Genomic DNA, 17,698 nt, shown 5'->3' on the forward strand with positions numbered 1-17,698 from the left:
GTTGGATCAAATCAAGGTGGTACTTGATGGAATCAATCCCTATCTACTTGAAGTACCTTTTCATGCTTGCATTTAAGTTGATTTTTTGGAATGGGGATGAAGTAAGTGGAGAGTAAGTGAAAACAAAAAAAGTGCAAGAGACTCAAGGAGATGAGTCTCTAACCAAGGCAAGCTAAGACTCCTTAGGTATGTCTTGACCTTTATGCCTTGGGTAAATGTGGGGGAAAATGGAAAAATGGCTAGGGGGTTAGAGACAAAGCCAACCAACTAAAGTCACTCGATGCATCTAACTTAAGGGCCCATAGGTACGGTGCAGTGCCTATGAATGCATCTTTCTTTTTCTTTTCTTAATTTTTCTATTTTTTCAACTTCTCTTTCTCTTTTCCTCTTCTTTTCTTGCATAGTACAATCTTATACAACTCAATATGCAATCTTACAAAATTAAAATGGAATTTTAAGCTATCCAAAGGTTGATTGAGAATAGTAAACATGGCTTGCAAGAGGCCTAGTGTACCAAGGTGCATACAACAAATATGAGAGACTAAGAATGGACATTGGAAGCACATTGCCATATTGTTGATGAAGTTGTTGTTGAAGAAGAACCTATCCTAGTTTATGAAGAATTGAATTCCTAGTGATGAAGCAATTTGCAACTCCTCCTAGAAAAGTATATGATCACTACATGTCATAGTCCAGGTATGGTTTGGTTGAAGAAACTTGGACCTTGCTGATGATGGATCTTTGAGGTCATTGCCTCTTGTTTGAAGCTCTAGAAGATTCTTATTGTCTTGATGTATCTACAGCTTTGGATTAGTAGAAGAGCTTCAATGATAGATCCATCTTGTCTTGAATGGGGCATTGCTAGGTGTTGTCACCTATTGTAGTCTTTCATTCACTTGGTGAAATTCTGAGAGGACCATGCAATGGGTGCAAATGAAAATATAGAAAAATTTAATAGTAACTTTGCTACTCTATGCCACTATACCCAAAACAAAAGTTAGCACATACACCTTAGAGCTTGCCCTTGTATAAGATGTAGCATTTTTTATAAAAGTTAGAGGGTCTTTGGTTCTTGTTTGTGCAACAAATTGAGCTAAGAAATAACTATGTGCAAATTAACTGGGTTAGTATATTGCAATTTTATGAATCCACATGGACTCATTGCCCATGTCTTTCATGCTTTTGTATTAGAATGACCGAGTCCTCTACTTCACTACCTTCCTCAACATTGGAGCTCTCCATTCCTATTGAGGTCAATACCATGTCATTTTGATAATAAAGAAGTGCTTGGTATAGTTTGGATCATTTTCAAGTAGGTTATTCTAATAGTTATTTAGAGATTAGCAAATTGCCTTCTAGGTTATCTTTGAGACATCATCAATAATTTGTAACTTTCACGATTCAAAATAATTCTAAGAGACACAGAATCCTCTTGCCATGTATTGACTATGCTATCTAGGAGCTTACTTTGGTGAGGCTATTTTTAAGAACCTAGAGGTTGGATATACAACCATATAGATATAGTGTGTGGACATGTATTATATATTTCACCAAAAACAAGCTTAATACATGTGGTATTAAAGAGCTTGTCTAACAAGTTTTAACAAATAATAAAATCACATGCATTATTATGAATATAGGTAAAAGGATGTACAACATACATGAGTCTATATCAAAATTTGCTAAAAGGCATGTAGTTATCCTACAAATCATGCTTCATCACTTGAGAGTATTCAAAACCCCTTTTACCACAAGACTAAGCCCTTAACTTTAAAGTGGGAATGAAGGACAAATTTTGATGGTTCCAACACCCTCCAAAGAGGGTTGTACCTTTCCAAGAGAAAGGCTACAAATACATTGCCATTCAAATACATATTAACATATTTAAGAGAATAGTTAATATATGATCTATCCCCTTCCAAGTTCTAGTCTCTTCAAAAAGAAAAGGATAGTTGCTCAATGCTCCTTGGTCAAAGCTCTTCCAAATGAAAAATTTTGGCAATCATTGAAAGCTTTTGGCTTGGTGGGGGGATTGGGAATTGAAGTTTTAATATGGAGCTATTCACGTGAGGGTTTCCCAAAGGAAACAATTTTCAGGGAGGTTTCCAAAAAAACTTGGTTTCGACTTTAAAAAACATCCAAGTGTCTCACCCACCCAACCTCTTGCATATTGGCTCACCCTCATTCCTTTCAACTGTCCCTTAGGTTGATGTATGAGTATCTCTCTCTCTCTCTCTCTCTCTCTCTCTCTCTATATATATATATATATATATATATATAAAATGGTGCTAATGATTGCAAGTATGGGACTGATGGATAGGACTAGAGAATGGTCTTTGACTAAGTGAGTAATGAATGCTATAGGATGAATGATGTGGGACTCACTAATGTTGACAAAGAACGGTCTCTAACTAACGAGTGTTTTCAAAGACAAATAATGCTAATAGATAGATTGTTACTATGTATGCTTAGCGACAGCAATATAAAGTACTTGGAATGCCATATGCTTGACTGCTAAAAACATGGAGCACACTTGTGAATATAGTGATATACACCCATGTTGGTGCCATTGAATACAATTGAGACTACAGAGACTAAGTGCTCAAGTTAACAAACATGGAACACTCGCACAAAGAGAGGAGCAAGGCCTAAATGCTACTGCTGAAAACTAGGTTGTCAATGGTGATACAAACAAAGACTAATTCTTAGAAATGACATCATGTTACACAATAGTGCAGCCATGAGACACAAAAATCATTCATAAAGAAATCAATGATTAGCAATTTATAAATAGTAATGCTTTTTCATAAGAGTTCCGAATCTTTGTGGCACATTTGTAAATCATGCACTCATTTGTCTTGGAAGAACCAATGAAGCCACAATGGAGATTGCTAGAAATCATGCAGCAATCCTGTGAATGCAATGACCTAAAAATTAGATAGTAAAAGGTTATGTTACACCAAAAGGTCATGATACATTGGAGATTGCTAGAAAACTTGCAGCAATCCTAGGAATGTGATGACCTTGAAATCAAAGAGTAAAAGGTGATGATACAATGAATGCAATGATGGCTGCTTTGGTATAATGTTTGTTGTAGAAGTGAAGAGTAGTACATGCATGTGAATATTCTTGCAATACCATGTGCAATAGCAGAACTAAAAACAATAATTAAATGTATCAAAACAATAGGTGATCATGCATATATAGTGCCTTTTCAACAAGTGGGTTTGCTACTAAGAAGAATGTATCGCATGCTTGCAATTGCTAGGATATATGCATAATATAAGAGAAAAAAACATATGAAAGTCACAATACATGGAGACAATTTGAATAAGATGCAATCCTACAATACCTCTTCAAAATTCTCCAATCACAGCATTGTGCCCTGGCAAAAATTGGCATTCAGGTTATGCATCAATTATTATTCATCTGACATCCTGCAAAATGTAGTATTTCTTGTTGAAATGAATTGAATACAAGTAGATACATGATATGCTCCACGTAGTACATATCCTTCATATGGCAAAACACCAAACATGAATACAATAAAATTGTATATTTCAAGGGTTTGCATTTTGAATTGATGAGAACCAATTGATCGTGCCAAACACATGTTGATATATGATAGGATGACAACTTTGTGCCCTAGCCCTCTTTCTAGAATGACATGATGTTTGCTTTCAGACTTGTCTCAAATGCTCAAAACAACTAGCTATACATGCCAACCTTGTATGTCATGCAAACTAAAAATTACCACCTTGTAATTGCTTGTTGCCTCACTTTGGAACATTTTTAGAAATGTTATGCACTAACAGTAACATGAATGGTAGAGAACACATATTGAAATCAAGAAAATCAATAACATGAATGGTAGAGAACACATACTGAATTCAATAAAATTGCTTGCCTCCTAATTTATGTGTAGGAAAAAAATTTGTTTATAGAAGAGCCTCCACTAACTTTTCATGACAATTTAAAATCGAAGGTCCATATATAACCATAGGAAGTTGACAATCTGCTATGCTGCAACAAACTAATCTTCATTCCATTGAAATAAATCTATGTATTATGAGAGGTGTTACAAATAGATTTTGAACTTGTGCTATGGTTTCAAATTTTGCAAACAAAAGAAAAAATGTAACCTTCTCATTTGGCATGCTCTTTCTCACCTCTTTACTTGCTCAATTTAGCACTAAGCACCACGCACATTGATCATGTTGGAACATTAGTTTGTGTAGTGCCTTGCATGCATCCAATTTGAATGTTAGTAGATAACCAAATACAATAGAAATACATGTGGTGAAGTAAATAGATTAGTGAGATGAAAGAATAACTGCACTAGTTGGCAATGACTCTCCACTTTTTGATATGTGTGCAATACAAATGAATGCAAATTAAACACACTTACGATTCTAAATTGGCGAGTTGGTTCTTGAGCACTTGCTTCTACTATCACATAGATGGACGCCCCCTCTCCAACAACTTCCAAGAATGTTCTTTCATTTTGCATGATTGTCCTTAACTTGTACTAGAAGAACACACAGTCTATATTAGATGATGTAGAAAGTGATGATATCAATAACATGGAAGTGGATGTCTTTAGATCACAAGAACCCTTACCATTTCACTATAGATAATTTGAATGTATATGCATGTGTCCTACTTATAGTGAAGGCAATTCAAGATGGTTTTATGGAAAGACATGCAAAATTTCATTGGTTAGATTTCTATGTTAGACCTCACTCTATTGATTAGTGGAATTTTTATATACAAGTGACTAGAGGGGATGTCACTCACTTTAGAGGGGGTTTTCACTTCCCAATAATCTTGTTCATACGGCTTTTATCTTTAATGCATAGTTACCTAAATCAAGGGAATATTCCCATGTCTATGTGAAGTATGTATGAAAGACTTATTTTCATAGAGAAAATGATTGCAATTGCTATGCTTTGACTAGCTAGTGGCACTCAATACATTGAGAATGGGGAACTTAGGTGTTGGGAAGTCTAGTGTATCAAAGATACTATATACGTTCATCGATGTAATTTTGATACATGGATCATGCTTCCTTCATTGGTAAAGGGATGCAGACAATGTTGGTAGAGTAGAAGATGGATTTTGCTATTTAGAGGTTTGCCCAATTACTGTGGCACACTAGATGTGACCCATGTAACATGGACAAGCCTAGATATGTGGGTGCTTCTAGCTAGTTTGATGGGAAGAAAAACTACTCCATGTCAATGCAGTGCGTTGTCGACATGGACTTGTGATTTCTAGATGTATATGCTAGTTGGCTAGGTGCAACACATGATGCTCGCTTATTCTAAAATTTGACATTATATGTAGGCACCCTCAATGGATGGTATTTCTCAAGCCCTCACTTCACTGATAGTGATTTCTCTACCAAGCACATTATGGTGGATGAAGGTTTTAATTTGCACAATTGACTCATGGCTTCTTTTAGGCTAACGGAGAATGACCCAGAAAGATCATACACCCACATTACTGCCTCCACCCAAAGTGTTGTGGAGTGTGTATTTGGCCATTTAAAATAGAGATGGCAGTATCTAAATGGAAAAATATCTTAGTTGTCCCCCGAGTTCTTGGCCAAGTCCGTAATCGTATACTATGCACTTAATAATATGTGCATTGATGGTGAGGAGATAATAGATGATCAATACATTAGTTTTGCAAAGCACAGGTTTCCACTATGTGCTCCTACTAGATCAATTGGTACAAAAATCCAAAGGGATTGTCTGGGTTGTTATGTAGCTTATAGAATTGATTTTCAGAATCTCACATGTTGGTGTAATATTTCCACACAATAAAAGTTAGTTGGTTAGTTTGAAAGTTAGTTAGTCAATTAATAAGTTAGTAAGATTACTAACTAAAGACTAACTAAGGTAATAACTAACTAACATTAATTATAATCAAGAGTCGTAAATTCGATATTTTTCTCAGATTGGCAAGGACCGTAGCCACCCTTCATGTAAATTACAATGTGAACGAGATTTATGAGTTATATTAATCACTAGGTTAATGTGTATAGTTTGGATGGTCCAAAAATATTAGATTTTGGGCAAAACTAGTATATTTTAGATATTTTAGATATTATCCTTAAAAAAAAGATATGGAGATTTTTAGAATTGGATGTAATTTAAAAGAAACGACAAGTGATATTTTAGTTAGTTTAGAGATTTTATTAAAAGAAAAAAATAAAGAGAGGATTTGCGAAATCGCGCACGTCGCGATCGCAGTACACAGGCAGTGGACAACACTTTGAACAGAGAAAAGAAGAAGGAGTGAACTAAGAGTTTTTAAACTAAGAGTTTTCTAATCAAGTGTCTTGGGGTTTTACCCCCCTTTCAGAGCCAATGGAACCATCAAATTTATGATATGAGCATCAGATCACTGATCTTTCCAAGATCCCCCTCCACAAAGAGCTCCACTTCTCAACCACAAGCCCTCTTCTCTAATTCACTATAAATATGAGGCATGGGAGAGGCATAAAAAAGCGTAAGGAGACCCCGAGAGGCTACGAGAGAGAGGTAGAGAGAAGGATACCCCTCCAAGAGATTGTGAGGAAGGGCTTGAAAGAGAGCTTGAGAGAGAGAGAGAAAGAAGAGTCACCCCGAGAGGCTGCAAGAAAGAGAATCAGCTCAATTCCCTCTATCTCGATCCTCGACTTAACCATCTTCTCTTACGCTCTCCCATCTTGAATCTATTCCACCTTCTTAATCTCTTGAGTCTACTTGCGGACGATGGCCTCCAAGCGAAGAATGTCGCGTGCGGATGACAATCCTACAACCAGCAACAAGGCTTTGGGCAAAGGCATCTCTGTCAATCCAACTGCAGTTCCAGACGTAAGTAATGTATTTTCAAATTGATGGATGCTTGCTTTGATTCTCGTATGAGATATGTTAGGCCCCATACTACGATGCACGAGTATAGGTCATGGGAAAGGATAAATTTCATCTCACCTACTCGAAATATGGAGTTTGTGAAGTGCATATATCAAGGAAAGATAATTGTACCTAGTTACATATGACTTATTTGCTAGTAGAGCAATTACAAGGAAGAATTTTAAGGAAATTGTTATGAATGGCATAGTCGTCAAAAGAATGACATTAAAAGATTGTGCATACAAGTGCTAGATTAAAGTATAGTCAAGGGTTACAAATAGCATAATTACTAAAAGAATATGACATTGAGAATCATGAATAGAAAGTACTAGTTTAAAGTTTAGATACTTCAAAAGTACTTAGCCTAAGAGCCCAAATATTGAGAAAAACTAGATTCTAGCTCAATGCAAGGCCTATTGGAGTCTAATTACTTGAGATCATCTCACATTTATCTTATTAAGTATTCACACGTTATGCCTATAACATGTTTGATATATGAGGATAATTTTCTAGTTGCCTCATGACTTGCCTAAAGCTAGTACAAGAAATTAATCATAAGGGTTAAAACTAAGATGTCTTGAGATTCGTCGGCTAACGATGACTTTTGCCAATCCAAATTCAAGGTAAGTGACCTATAGAACTTACATCATGAAAAGTGTTTGAACCCTTAACATATGCCCTAGCCGAAGGAAGGAAGTGTTAAGAAACATTTTTGCATAGTATTGCTCTTAGATCCCAAGGGGGAGAGCAAATATATGATGAAAATGTTATATCGTCTATTCTTGCATTGGTTGGAAAGAATGCAATTGGTTTTGTTGATTGATCAAACAACATGCTAAATGCTTTTACATTCAACTGGTTTTTAGTTGTTGTTTGGATGATTATTCCAAGTGCTTGTGATTTATGGTAAATGCATGGCAAGTGTCTATGATGACAAGTCGCCATGGGAATAAAGGAATGTTTTCTTGAAAAATGATATTAGGGCTGAATGCCTTGTTTGTGCTTGATACATAAAGGATTTAATTAAGGAAGGATATATTGCACGGGTGGATCACCTCCATGATCGCATCGTGTATTAACCCGAGAGGGCACTGCTCGATTCATGGGCCGAAGGTCGAGTGGTTAAAAGGCCAACCACAGGAATGATGTTTCGCTCCTAGACAGCTTGCGGGTCAGTTGGAGCTCTAGACACCCCTTGCTAGGTCTAGAATGAAGTTGAAGACCTCCGTGGCCCCCAACGTCTGGGCATGTTGGGAGATCCTATTCTAGATAAAGGATTGAGTTTGTGGTGCCATGTGAATTGGACCAGTTACTTCTGTAGGGCAGAAGGGATACTTCTGTTGGACAGAAGCGATACATAATTTCTCATTATAGGCGGGAGACAAAGATTAACTTGAGGATAAGTTAAGGAACTTGTTTGAACTTGTTTATCAATAGATTGCTTTGCTCTCTTTTCGTGTCTGTGCTATAAGTTATGCGAACGAACCATGTTCCCTAAAAGGCTTAATTAATGAAGCTGACTTTAAGTGTGACACATAAATGTGGTAGGACCTAATTAGAAAACTAAAGCTATTAAGGGAAGCGGGTGTGCGAAACCCCTGACGGGTCCGTCCTACGGCAGGGTGGTCCCAGAGAACTGGGAGGCTTCTCACAAGTTTTTTTATCGTCATTGAACCTTTAGGTATTGATAGGTTAGAACCCGATTCATGCCGTTTTAGGGGACTGAAATGCGACTATACCTTATGGGCAGAGAGGTTGAGCAGCGCATCCCTCTCGTTTCCCATTCTCTTTGAACTAAGTGCGGTAGGGGTCTGCTTCAAATTGGGTATCTCTGCGCAAAGTAGAATGTCCAAAACCCGACACTAGAAGGCTAACTAAGAGTTTTCTAATCAAGTGTCTTGGGGTTTTACCCCCCTTTTGAAGCCCATGGAACCATCAGATTTATGATCTGAGCATCAGATCACTAATCTTTCCAAGATCCCCCTCCACAAAGAGCTCCACTTCTCAACCACAAGCCCTCTTCTCTAATTCACTATAAATATGAGGCATGGGAGAGGCATAAAAAAGCATAAGGAGACCCCGAGAGGCTACGAGAGAGAGGCAGAGAGAAGGATACCCCTCCAAGAGATTGTGAGGAAGGGCTTGAAAGAGAGCTTGAGAGAGAGAGAGAGAAAGAAGAGTCGCCCCGAGAGGCTGCAAGGAAGAGAATCAGCTCAATTCCCTCTATCTCGATCCTCGACTTAACCATCTTCTCTTATGCTCTCTCATCTTGAATCTATTCCACCTTCTTAATCTCTTGAGTCTACTTGCGGACGATGGCCTTCAAGCAAAGAATGTCGCGTGTGGATGACAATCCTACAACCAGCAACAAGGCTTCGGGCAAAGGCATCTCTGTCAATCCAACTGTAGTTCCAGACGTAAGTAATGTATTTTCAAATTGATGGATGCTTGCTTTGATTCTCGTATGAGATATGTTAGGCCCCATACTACGATGCACGAGTATAGGTAATGGGAAAGGATAAATTTCATCTCACCTACTCGAAAGATGAAGTTTGTGAAGTGCATATATCAAGGAAATATAATTGTACCTAGTTACATATGACTTATTTGCTAGTAGAGCAATTACAAGGAAGAATTTTAAGGAAATTGTTATGAATGGCATAGTCGTCAAAAGAATGACATTAAAAGATTGTGCATACAAGTGCTAGATTAAAGTATAGTCAAGGGTTACAAATAGCATAATTACTAAAAGAATATGACATTGAGAATCATGAATAGAAAGTACTAGTTTAAAGTTTAGATACTTCAAAAGTACTTAGCCTAAGAGCCCAAATATTGAGAAAAACTAGATTCTAGCTCAATGCAAGGCCTATTGGAGTCTAATTACTTGAGATCATCTCACATTTATCTTATTAAGTATTCACACGTTATGCCTATAACATGTTTGATATATGAGGATAATTTTCTAGTTGCCTCATGACTTGCCTAAAGCTAGTACAAGAAATTAATCATAAGGGTTAAAACTAAGATGTCTTGAGATCCGTCGGATAATGATGACTTTTGCCAATCCAAATTCAAGGTAAGTGACCTATAGAACTTACATCATGAAAAGTGTTTGAACCCTTAACATATGCCCTAGCCGAAGGAAGGAAGTGTTAAGAAACATTTTGGCATAGTATTGCTCTTAGATCCCAAGGGGGAGAGCAAATATATGATGGAAATGTTATATCGTCTATTCTTGCATTGGTTGGAAAGAATGCAATTGGTTTTGTTGATTGATCAAACAACATGCTAAATGCTTTTACATTCAACTGGTTTTTAGTTGTTGTTTGGATGATTATTCCAAGTGCTTGTGATTTATGGTAAATGCATGGTAAGTGTCTGTGATGACAAGTCGCCATGGGAATAAAGGAATGTTTTCTTGAAAAATGATATTAGGGCTGAATGCCTTGTTTGTGCTTGATACATAAAGGATTTAATTAAGGAAGGATATATTGCACGGGTGGATCACCTCCATGATCGCATCGTGTATTAACCCGAGAGGGCACTGCTCGATTCATGGGCCGAAGGTCGAGTGGTGAAAAGGCCAACCACAGGAATGATGTTTCGCTCCTAGACAGCTTGCAGGTCAGTTGGAGCTCTAGACACCCCTTGCTAGGTCTAGAATGAAGTTGAAGACCTCCGTGGCCCCCAACGTCTGGGCATGTTGGGAGATCCTATTCTAGATAAAGGATTGAGTTTGTGGTGCCATGTGAATTGGACCAGTTACTTCTGCAGGGCAGAAGGGATACTTCTGTTGGACAGAAGCGATACATAATTTCTCATGTATAGGTGGGAGACAAAGATTAACTTGAAGATAAGTTAAGGAACTTGTTTGAACTTGTTTATCAATAGATTGCTTTGCTCTCTTTTCGTGTCTGTGCTATAAGTTATGCAAACGAACCATGTTCCCTAAAAGGCTTAATTAATGAAGCTGACTTTAAGTGTGACACATAAATGTGGTAGGACCTAATTAGAAAACTAAAGCTATTAAGGGAAGCGGGTGTGCGAAACCCCTGACGGGTCCGTCCTACGGTAGGGTGGTCCCAGAGAACTGGGAGGCTTCTCACAAGTTTTTTTATCGTCATTGAACCTTTAGGTATTGATAGGTTAGAACCCGATTCATGCCGTTTTAGGGGACCGAAATGGGACTATACCTTATGGGCAGAGAGGTTGAGCAGCACATCCCTCTCGTTTCCCATTCTCTTTGAACTAAGTGCGGTAGGGGTCTGCTTCAGATTGGGTATCTCTGCGCAAAGTAGAATGTCCAAAACCCGACACTAGAAGGCTAACTAAGAGTTTTCTAATCAAGTGTCTTGGGGTTTTACCCCCCTTTTGAAGCCCATGGAACTATCAGATTTATGATTTGAGCATCAGATCACTGATCTTTCCAAGATCCCCCTCCACAAAGAGCTCCACTTCTCAACCACAAGCCCTCTTCTCTAATTCACTATAAATATGAGGCATAGGAGAGGCATAAAAAAGCATAAGGAGACCCCGAGAGGCTACGAGAGAGAGGTAGAGAGAAGGATACCCCTCCAAGAGATTGTGAGGAAGGGCTTGAAAGAGAGCTTGAGAGAGAGAGAGAAAGAAGAGTCACCCCGAGAGGCTGCAAGGAAGAGAATCAGCTCAATTCCCTCTATCTCGATCCTCGACTTAACCATCTTCTCTTATGCTCTCTCATCTTGAATCTATTCCACCTTCTTAATCTCTTGAGTCTACTTGCGGACGATGGCCTTCAAGCAAAGAATGTCGCGTGCGGATGACAATCCTACAACCAACAACAAGGCTTCGGGCAAAGGCATCTCTGTCAATCCAACTGTAGTTCCGGACGTAAGTAATGTATTTTCAAATTGATGGATGCTTGCTTTGATTCTCGTATGAGATATGTTAGGCCCCATACTACGATGCACGAGTATAGGTAATGGGAAAGGATAAATTTCATCTCACCTACTCGAAAGATGGAGTTTGTGAAGTGCATATATCAAGGAAATATAATTGTACCTAGTTACATATGACTTATTTGCTAGTAGAGCAATTACAAGGAAGAATTTTAAGGAAATTGTTATGAATGGCATAGTCATCAAAAGAACGACATTAAAAAATTGTGCATACAAGTGCTAGATTAAAGTATAGTCAAGGGTTACAAATAGCATAATTACTAAAAGAATATGACATTGAGAATCATGAATAGAAAGTACTAGTTTAAAGTTTAGATACTTCAAAAGTACTTAGCCTAAGAGCCCAAATATTGAGAAAAACTAGATTCTAGCTCAATGCAAGGCCTATTGGAGTCTAATTACTTGAGATCATCTCACATTTATCTTATTAAGTATTCACACGTTATGCCTATAACATGTTTGATATATGAGGATAATTTTCTAGTTGCCTCATGACTTGCCTAAAGCTAGTACAAGAAATTAATCATAAGGGTTAAAACTAAGATGTCTTGAGATCCGTCGGATAACGATGACTTTTGCCAATCCAAATTCAAGGTAAGTAACCTATAGAACTTACATCATGAAAAGTGTTTGAACCCTTAACATATGCCCTAGGCGAAGGAAGGAAGTGTTAAGAAACATTTTTGCATAGTATTGCTCTTAGATCCCAAGGGGGAGAGCAAATATACGATGGAAATGTTATATCGTCTATTCTTGCATTGGTTGGAAAGAATGCAATTGGTTTTGTTGATTAATCAAACAATATCCTAAATGCTTTTACATTCAACTGGTTGTTAGTTGTTGTTTAGATGATTATTCCAAGTGCTTGTGATTTATAGTAAATGCATGGCAAGGGTCTGTGAGATGACAAGTCGCCATGGGAATAAATGAATGTTTTCTTGAAAAATGATATTAGGGCTGAATGCCTTGTTTGTGCTTGATTCTTAAAGGATTTAATTAAGGAAGGATATATTGCACGGGGTGGATCACCTCCATGATCACACCGCATATTAACCCGAGAGGGCACTGCTCGATTCATGGGCCAAAGGTCGAGTGGTGAAAAGGGCCAGTTGGAGCTCTGGACACCCCTTGCTAGGTCTAGAATGGAGTTGAAGACCTCTGTGGCCTCCAACGTCTGGGCATGTTGGGAGATCCTAATCTAGATAAAGGATTGAGTTTGTGGTGCCATGTGAATTGGACTAGTTACTTCTGCAGGGCAGAAGGGATACTTCTGTTGGACAGAAGCGATACATAGTTTCTCATGTATGGGCGGGAGACAAAGATTAACTTGAAGATAAGAAGGAACTTATTTGAACTTGTTTGTCAATAGATTGCTTTGCTCTATTTTCGTGTCTCTGCTATAAGTTATGCGAACAAACCATGTTCCCTAAAAGGCTTAATTAATGAAGCTGACTTTTAAGTGTGACACATAAATGTGGTAGGAGCTAATTAGAAAACTAAAGCTATTAAGGGAAGCGGGTGGGCAAAACCCCCGACGGATCCATCCTATGGCAGGGTGGTCCCAGAGAACTGGACGCTTCTCACAAAATTTTTTATCACCATTCGACCTTTAGGTATTGATAGGTTAGAACCCGATTCATGGCGTTTTAGGGGACCGGAATGGGACTATACCTTATGGGCAGAGAGGTTGAGCAGCGCATCCCTCTCGTTTCCCATTCTCTTTAAACCAAGTGTGGTATGGGTCTGCTTCGAATTGGGTATCTCTGCGTAAAGTAGGATGTCCAAAACTCGATGCTAGAAGGCTAACAGGAGACCTTGACAACTAGGAACCCGAATTTTAGGTCGATCCTAGTGGGTTCGATCGTGAATGCTCCGTTGCGAGGCGGATTCGGGAAACCCTAGGCGAAAAAACTCGAAACATTCCTTGGGAGTGCCGAGCAGCGACGCTTAGATTCATTTCTCGATAGACCGCTAAAAGAGTGCCTGGAAAGCCAATGGGCGGGCACCTTACAGTTGGTCTATGTGATTTCTTTTGCAATGCCAAGGTTCAATTTTTAGCTTTTTTCTATGCAAGCTAAATATGCCTATGCCAGTGATTACTTGCAATGAATGACACAAACTAACATATGAAAATATAAGACAAGTTCACACAAATAATTGAGAATGACATCGTGTGTTAAAAGGATCCATTCTCAATATGAATGAGAAGTTTTAGAAGAAAACCAAGAACTCTTCAACATAATAATAAAGTCTAAAGGAAATTTGAAAGGAATTTTACAAACATGTCTTCATTGGGATCAATAGCATCCATGATTCGATCTAATAATGAAACCTATTATGGGTTAAAGGAAAAATGTTTGCAAGAGAATGACATCTCTATGAAGCACACCTATGAGGCAAGGATGTCATTACCTTGTATATGAAATAAATAGATGTTGCTAGCTCTCTCATGACTTCATTTGCATCTCTCTCATTCTACTTGCAAGCACCATCATTCTCAATCTAATGATTGAGTTTTTCTCTTTGCAAATATAGAGTACATTGCAATGCCTCACACTCCCACCAGTTGGCACACCGCTCCTTTGTCTCTATGAAATGTTGCATCATTTGCTTTGTAATATCCTCAAAATCTTTGCCTAACGTTGCTCAATTCCCTTTGCAACACTTGTGAATAGTAGTTTGGCATTGTTTGCAAGAGATTCTTCTTCTGCAACGGTCTTAGAATCTTGTCCAGGCAATGTTGACTCATTCTCTACATTGATTACCACATTTGCCGTAGTAGATGTTGCTATGATAGAGCAAAACATTGTCAAAAAGAACATATGTACACATTACATTGCAATTCCAATGACAGCTAATTCGTTATCACATCTAGCAAAGCAAGATTGAAAAAACAATTTGTTGAAGCATAATGCACCTAGAGCATCGGAGGATGTGTCCACCACGTCATCTCCTAGGTCCACTATTCGACTACCTCCCAGGTGGCTCTCAATAGTGTCATAGAATGTTGTGTCAAAGGAGATACGAAACTTTCTTGCCTTCCTCTCCCTTCTTGTCATATGCCAATAGGAAGGGTGTCCTTACAAAATCTGCCTCTCATAGTCAAAAATTGCCTTCCATTCATGATGCACATGATTCCAACTTGTTTTACATTGTCTTGTAGCTCTTTGAACATTGGATTTTGTGCACTACTCAACAACCCATTTCTATCTTTAGCGTGTTGTCCTCATTTAGAGGGACAAGCTACTGTTCTAGATCTTGTCCTCCAAGTCCATCTTATTTTTAATGAGCACCATAGTCCCCCAGGCATCCTAAGGGTTGGAGTTTGAGGCTGGCAAATAATCAACTTTAGTTGCATCTCAATAGTAGCCTAGGGGGGTCCATCTATAAAAAATCATCTATATAATGCACTTCAAAGGATATTAAGAAATACAATTTCTTTATATGCTATAAGGCCTTAAAGTGACCCCTTTACTTGACTAAACTTATGGATTTTTTTCAAATTGTGATTTAAAACCCCCTTTTGTGATATAATCCTATAAATTTTATTGAATATAATATCCTTTCTTTTGAACTTACATGGTATCTTACATGTTTGATAAGGTGGACCCCGCGAGAATAGTAGCACCACTAGATGGTGGGATTTGTTGTTGTGCTTGTTGGTCTATGGTTGCATGCATCTTATCCCACTCTTCATGATCCACAAAGGGCATGCAATGTTCAATCTCCCCATCGCCTTTTGCAATGTGAATAGGGGGTTGGGTGGGGGAACTAGGGGGGTGCTTGCAACCATCCCCAAATGCATGTAGCCAGGGCATGTTGTGCAAGGGGAACAACGGTAGTAGGATTTCTCCAATTTGGTGTGGATGGTGTTAAAGCCATGTGGAAAAACATATATTGGTGCATGCCCTAACTTGGTAAAACATCACACCACTATCCAAGTGAAGTGGGAGCAATGTTGATGAGTCTTAGGAAAGACCATTCTATGCTCTCAGAGGTGGGAGAAAACGACTAGAAGGGATTGACCGATGTCACATAGGATCTATCACCATGGGAGCTCGTCGATGGTTTGGGAGGAGTCAAAGGAGGTTGGCCATTAGAGAAAGGGGCCATTGCAAAACCCATACTGAAAGGTCACACAACAAAGAAAAATACGTTGCCAAGATTCATGTAAGGTCAACTTGGTGTTCGTTGCAATCTAGATGTAGAGCCAATGAGTAAGCATGGCATCTTTGAGCTGGGATGATGGGACAAAGGAATCATCAAGGCAATCGACCTCATCACTCTAAGACAAGTCTTGTGAAGCCATGCTATGATCATGATGAAATAAAAAACACAATAAATATGAGAATATTAGGAATGAATAATTAAAATGCTTAATCTCATTGGATTAAAGCATTTTTGACTCACTATGTTTCCAATAACTGGGCATTTTATGAGACCATTACAAGTGAAAATGCAAACATGCTATATTTTTTTAAACTTACCAAACTTAAATAAGAAGTTCTTAGGGTGATATTTTCTTTCATAGCGATTGCACAAACGAAAAAAAAATTGTTATTAAAAGGATACATTAAACATATTAAACAAATATGAAAGAATTGCAACCAAATTGAGCTTATGCTGAGAGATGGGAGGACAAATGAGGAACTTGAAATGGTCTCCCCCTTCCAGATTGCTTTGAATGCACTGCGCAAGCAAGATGCATGAGTCCACAGTGATGAAACAATACATTGCAATGGATGATATGGTGCTCTGAAAAATCAATCAAGGGGCAAGAATCAAATATTTTTTATAAACCTAGTCATGCATGTAGGAAAAAAAAAGCAATGCATAATAATTTATGCATGCATGCTTAAAGAAATCAAACCACATATGATATTCATAATGATGATTGAAATTACTCAAGAATATCTAGGAAGAATGAAATGTAGACTACTTAGCGATGAAGAGTAAGCAAACATTCACAATCTCATTTGATGATTTTTTAAGACATGCATGTAGTACTCTGATTAAGCAATTGAATTTGACCTTCTATAAGGTTAATTCACTTCTTCAAATATAGTCTAGCGATTCTATCAATGGAAGAAGATGATTCAAAAAAACAGAGTACAAACCTATCTACAACAAGATGGTAGAACTAACAATTCCAAAGTGTAGCACCTTCAACAACCCCTTCTAAGGACCCCGATAGATAATAAGGCTATCCATGCACTCATGAAAGAAGAGTGTGAATAGTTTTTCTCAAAGTGTTGTCCAAAAAAATTGGACAAAAAACAAAAAGGTGGGTGTTGCTGAAAGTAAGCCGAAAGGGTGGGTGGGGGAGGGAAGCAAGCATTGCAATACTCACTTGTTTGACAAAGATCATATTCTTGGTGGAAGAAGGGATGGAGGAAGATGGTGCACCTACACCACCCATGAGGATTAAAAACTTGGGCTTTCGCTTGTCATGATATTTGTATTGTTCCCTCCAGTCAAAGAGGCCTAAGTTCAAATCTTAAAAAATTGTTATGTCGTCTTTCACATTCTTCAGTTTTTTCCCCCTTTTGCATACTTGATTTTGTGACTAAATGTTTGTCGTGCGTGGGACTGGTTTGACCGAGTACGGTGTCGAAAACAACAAATATAAGAATTTATCTTGATCTGTGTTGTGATGATAGGGCATCCCAATGTTGGGAGGAGATGCATGTCAAGTGCGTAGGTGAGGCAAGCGCAATATGGGGGATGGATGGGGAGTTGGAAGAGCATGTGAAGAAGTCACGGCTGTGATCAAGGGGCAGCAAGCAGTGTGCTGACCATGAGAGGAAGAGCATCACGATTAATTTGGGGAGGTGGGGTTTAGGCATCATTGAACAT

General features: G+C 38.3%; 1 long non-coding RNA gene across 1 annotated transcript; it reads right to left on the reverse strand.

Annotated features, from left to right (window-relative positions):
- Positions 1–2,813: 2,813 nt before the first annotated feature.
- On the reverse strand, positions 2,814–17,039 carry LOC148023457 (uncharacterized). Its single transcript, XR_015693498.1, has 6 exons — positions 16,960–17,039; positions 16,451–16,597; positions 4,409–4,528; positions 4,170–4,241; positions 3,353–3,385; positions 2,814–2,911 (listed from the first exon to the last, which is right to left on the reverse strand). It is a non-coding gene; the product is annotated as an uncharacterized LOC148023457 (long non-coding RNA).
- Between the last annotated feature and the right edge of the window lie 659 nt (positions 17,040–17,698).

Source organism: Lygodium microphyllum, chromosome 16 (genome assembly GCF_053477565.2).
Source record: "Lygodium microphyllum isolate KBCC chromosome 16, Lygodium_microphyllum_v1.1.10, whole genome shotgun sequence".
NCBI lineage: Eukaryota > Viridiplantae > Streptophyta > Polypodiopsida > Schizaeales > Lygodiaceae > Lygodium > Lygodium microphyllum.